The sequence below is a fragment of the Triticum urartu genome, chromosome 2A (genome assembly GCF_056163025.1).
Source record: "Triticum urartu cultivar PI428250 chromosome 2A, HENAU_Tu73, whole genome shotgun sequence".
Classification (NCBI taxonomy): Eukaryota; Viridiplantae; Streptophyta; class Magnoliopsida; order Poales; family Poaceae; genus Triticum; species Triticum urartu.
In genome coordinates this window covers 568,899,188-568,905,187 of record NC_141874.1, presented here as the reverse complement: position 1 = coordinate 568,905,187, position 6,000 = coordinate 568,899,188, and positions in this window count along the sequence as shown.

The window sequence follows — 6,000 nt, the reverse complement described above, 5'->3', positions numbered from 1 at the left end:
ACATTGTACATTTTTCGCTACTTTCCTGTTTTCGCTGAGCTGTCGTGTTTTCGCTGATTTCGCACTCCTCCACTATAAGAGTGGAGAAAATTGAAAGAGTGGAAATGCTCTACCTCCTTTTTCCGAAACATGGGACATCTAGCATCCAGTGCACGTGTCATGCACCAAAGTAAAGTGTATAGTACAAGTGAGACTCAGCACCATCGTACCACCTCAGTAATAATGACCAATGGTCCGTCAAATCACATAGATCCGATAGTAGGTTAGATGGACGAAGCAACCATCACTCTTCGTTGAACCCGCTTCTCCCTTCAAGGCATGCGCTAGTGAGAGGTCGCGTCCGCTCTGCCCGGGCATGAATGCGGCGCTGATTCTCTGGAGCGGCACTGACCGTTTCAGGCAGGAAGCGCGCACAGGAGATGGTGGGGCCTTGGGTGGGCTAGGGTGGTCAGGAGCGGGCGTGGCAGCTGTCCCGACTGGATGCCCAGAAACGAGAGGATGCACCAACTCTCACGGCTTCGCAGTTGATGTCTACTACGCAAGTTTATTCTTGTAGACACGTGTTGGGCCTCCAAGCGGAGAGTTTTATAGGACAGTAGCAATTTTCCCTCAATTGGATGACCTAAGGTTTATCAATCCGTGAGAGGTGTAGGATGAAGATGGTCTCTCTCAAACGACCCTGCAACCAAATACAAGAAATCTCTTGTGTCCCCAACACACCCAATACAATGGCAAATTGTATAGGTGCACTAGTTCGGCGAAGAGATAGTGATAAAAGTATAATATGGATGGTAGAAATATATTTTTATAATCTTAATAAATAAAAACAGCAAGGTAGAAAATAGTAAATGGGCACAAAAATGGTATTGCAATGCTTGAAAATGAGGCCTAGGGTCCGTACTTTCACTAGTGCAATTTCTCAACAATGCTAATATAATTGGATCATATAACCATCCCTCAACGTGCAACGAAGAATCACTCCAAAGTTCCTATCTAGCGGAGAACATAAGACATAATTGTTTGTAGGGTACGAAACCACCTCAAAGCTATTCTTTCCGATCAATCTATCCTAGAGTTCATACTAAAAAAATAACACGAAGCTATTCTTTCTGATCGATCTAACCAAGAGTTCATACTAAAATAACACCAAGGCAAATTCAGATTCATAATATTCAATCCAACACAAAGAACTTTAAAGAGTGCCCCAATATTTCAACCGAAGAAACAAAGACAAGAACGTGCATCAACCCCTATGCGTAGATTACCCCAATGTCACCTCAGGAATCCGTGAGTTGAGTGCCAAAACATATAACAAGTGAATCAAAATAATACCCCGTTGTCACCACGAGTATTCATTTGCAGGACATATATCAAGTGCTCTCAAATCCAATAAAGTATTCAATCCGATAAAACGAAATCTGAAAGAGAAAACTCAGTTCATCACAAGATAGAGAGGGGAAAACACCATATGATCCGACTATATTAACAAAGACCGCGATACACCAAGATCGTGACATCTCAAGAACACGAGAGAGAGAGAGGGATTAAACACATAGCTACTGGTACAAATCCTCAGCCCCGAGGGTGGACTACTCCCTCCTCATTGTGGTGGCGCCGGGATGATGATGATGGCCACCGGAGATGATTCCCCCTCCGGCAGGGTGCTGGAACGGGGTCTAGATTGGTTCTCGGTGGCTATAGAGCCTTGCAGCGGCAGAACTTCTCCTCTAGGGTTATTTCTGATGGTTTCTCTATTTATAGGATTTTTTGGTGTTGGTTTCACACAAAGATGGGCCTCGAGGTGAGCACAATCCACCGGGGCAAGCCGGGCCCACCAGGCGTGCCCTGGTGGGTTTTGCCCTCCTCGTGGCTCTTCTAGCCCTCCCACGAAGCTTCGGGGGTCACTTTTGTTCCAAAAAAATCGTCAAAAAGTTTTAGCTCATTTGGAGAACTTTCATTTCTGCACAAAAAATAACACCACGGTAGCTCTGCTGAAAACAGCGTCAGTCCGGGTTAGTTCCATGCAAATCATACCAAAACCATATAAAATTGTTGTAAACATGGCATGAATACTTCATAAATTATAGATACGTTGGAGACGTATCAGCATCCCCAAGCTTAATTCCTACTCGCCCTCGAGTAGGTAAATGATAAAAGAAATAATTTATGAAGTGTGAATGCTAGCAAAGTGCATAAGTTTGATCAATGATAATTTCAATCACTTTTCCTTGCATCAAAACAACAATTCTTTCTCATAAAATTTCTCATATTAAAGTAGCAACCAACTCACATGTTAAGGTTCAAACAATGAATTCTCTTGAAACTCAATAACCTATGTTCTCAGTCACCAAGCAATTGCAATTCAACTTATTCAACAGAGTTTAAGTAAGAGCTCCACATACTCAACCATCATATAGTCTTCTATGATTGCTAACACTCACCACATACACATGAGTAAAACGTTTCAACCAGACACATAGAAAGATAGGGGCTTATTGTTTTGCCTCCCAACGTATTCACCTCAAGGGTGATGTCAACAATAATAACTCATGCTACCCATATCCAACTATATATATGTGCCTAGATCTTTCCTCACCACATGATGCTTTCTAGAAGAGAAAAATACAAAGGGAATAGCGAGAAAAACTTTGACTCTTTGCATAAAAGTAAATACTGAAAAGTAAAAGATAGGCCCTTCACAGAGGGAAGCAGAGGTTGCCATGCACTTATTTATTTGTATGCTCAACCCCTTAGTGAAAAAGAATGTCATGTTATATTGCCCCTTATGATAGCAACCTTTATAATGTAGTCTGTTGGTTTTATTCTTTGCCATCACAAGTTTGTACAACGCTCGATTTTCTCTTACACTAAATGATCTAACACTTTTAGAAGGAATTTTTATTGCCTTATTGCACCGATGACAACTTACTTGAAGGATCTTACTCAATACTTAGGTAGGTATGGTGGACTCTTGAAGATAAGATTTGGGTTTAAGGGTTTTTTGGATGCACAAGTAGTATCTCTACTTGGTGCGGAATTTTTGGATAACAAAGATGGGGGGCAAGCACCACATGTTGAAGGATCTATGACAATATAACTTCTATGTGAATATGAACAAACGTAAACCATTAGGTTGTCTTCCTTGTCCAACGTCAAAATTTTTGGCATATAATATTTTGATGGGGGCTCACGGTCACAAAAGATTTCCAAGATAGTGTATTTTCATGTGAAAGTTCTCTTCCTTATACTAATTATTCATGAATTGCTTGGATGACCAATATTGTGATTGCCAAGCCTCAAAAGATTAAATTTCTAAACCCAATGTGAAGCTACCACTAGGCATGATATGATTTCAACTTCATGACATTCAATTTATTCAACAATTTACTCATAGGATATAAGTGAAGAACAAGAGTAAATGACAAGCTACTCCAAAAACATATAAGTGAAGATCATGCGAGTAGTTAAGTAAATAGGTAGATATTTGAGGACTCTCTCTTATTTAAAAGTTTAAGATCTAAGTATTTAATTAAACAGAAAACAAAACAAAACAAAATGACATTCCAAGAATAGCACAAGTCATGTAAAGAAGCAAAAACTTAGGCTCATCCTATACTAGCCGATAATTGTTAATGAAGAAAGGTGGGATGCCTACCGGTGCATCCCTAAGCTTAGATGCTTGAGACTTTTTGAAATATTATCTTGCGATGCCTTGGGCATCCCCAAGCTTGAGCTTTTGTGTCTCCTTAATTCTTCTCATATCACAGTTTTCCTAAATCTCAAAAGCTTCATCCACACAAAACTCAACAAGAACTCGTGAGATAAGTTAGTATAAACCAATGCAAAAACCTTATCATTCTCTATTGTAGAAAATAAATAAAATTATTAGTCAACATTGCATACTAAATGCCTCTGCATATTTAATACTCCTATCCTCAAATAGAATCATTAAACAAGCAAACATATGCAAACAATGCAAACATAACAGCAATTTGCCAAAACAGTACAATCTGTAAAGAATGCAAGAGTACCAATACTTCCCTAACTCCAAAAGTTATGAAAATTTACCACACTGTATAAAATTTATCAGAGCTCATTTTGCAAAAAGTTTCAACATTTTATCACATTATAAGTTTTCTAGGGAATTTTTGTAACAGCGGTAAACTTTCTGTTTTCAAACAGCAACATGTATACTTGCAAAATAAGCATGGCAAAGGCTATCATTGCCACTTTTATTGAAATAAAAGATGCAAAACATTATTATAAATAATGTCAAGAAAATACTAAGAAAATAAAATTATGCTCCAAGTAAAACTCATATCATGTGACAAATGAAGACATAGCTCCAAGTGAGGTTACCGGTAATGTTGAAGACGAAAGAGGGGAGGCCTTACGGGGCATCCCCAAGCTTAGTTGCTTAGATCTTACTTGAATATTACCTTGGGGTGCCTTGGGCATCCCCAAGCTTAGGGTATTGTCACTCTTTATTCTCCTCATATCGATATCTCACACAAAACTTGAAAACTTCAATCACACAAAACTTAACAGAACTTTGTGAGATAGGTTAGTATGATAAAGAGCAAACCATTTCACTTTTGGTATTGTTAGAGACAAGATTCATAATTTTTCTCAAACAATTCCTACTGTAGCATATCATTTCCACAATTTATATTGAGCAATATAAGCCACGGAAATTAGAAAACAAGCAAACTATGCATTGAAAACAGAACCTGTCAAAAACAGAACAGTCTGTAGTAATATGTACTCCAACCATACTTCTGCTACTTCAAAAATTCTGAAAAATAGGAAAACCTGGGTAATTTCTATATTAATCTTCTGCAAAAAATAATCAGCATTTTATCATGCTTCTATTAAAAATGAGAATTGTTTTCCTGAGCACAAAAGTTTCTGTTTTTCAGCAAGATCAAATCAACTATCACTGTAAGCCATCCCAAAGGTCTTACTTGGCACTTTATTAAAACAAAAGCAATAAAACATGATTACTATAGTCGCAAAATCATGTGAACACACAAAAACAGTAGGTAAAAGTGTTGGGTTGTCTCCCAACAAGCGCTTTTCTTTAATTCCTTTTAAGCTAGGCATGAAGATTTCAATGATGCTCGCATAAAAGATAAGGATTGAAACATAACAAGAACATCATGAATCACAAGTTCCTCTCTTATAGTAATTTTCAGTAGCATCATGAATAGATTCATCAATATAACCACCACAAAAAACATTCTTTTCATGATCCACAAGCATAGAATATTTATTAATCTCCACATAAGCAATTTTATTCTCATTCACAATAGTGGGGGTATCATATGAAACTTGAATACTAAAAATTTGTCAGGGGTTAGGTGCGACATATGCCAACGGATGGCTTATCATGGTGGGGGCGAGTAGAACATCGCCGTTTCCTGGAAACGGGATAAGGCGTAGACACGAACGCCGGCGTACTTTACCCAGGTTCGGGGCTCTCCTAGGAGATAACACCCCTAGTCCTGCTCTGCGAGGTTTCCGCATGATCACTAAGGAGAAGTGAATACAATGGCGCTCCTCGAGCTGTATGCTGAAGGTAAGAGAAGGCAGGGTCAGCTCTTCCCCCCCCCCTCGGTGTTCTGTCTAGTTCTAATGAATCGGAACCCCTTTGCATGGGTGCCCTGGGGGTTTATATAGGCCTACCCCCCAGGGGTACAATGGTAAACTGTCTGGGCGCAGGGCCCAGCCGTCGGTCTCTCCGCCCGCTGGCCCTTCTGCCGACTGCTGGGGCCCGCCGATTGGTGGGCCCAGCCGACTGGTCTGGTACGGAGCCGACAAGTCATACCCGCCGCTTGCGGGTCTTGCCGGCTGTTGATTACTGTAGTCGTGCCTCTAATGACGCAGGCTTAGTCATGGGGTCGTGGCTACAGTCCCGCCGCTTGCGGGTGATCACTGTAGCCACTCCCCGTCTCGTCTGGTCAATGGCGTGGGGAACCCGTGGGAGAGGCAGGCCGACTC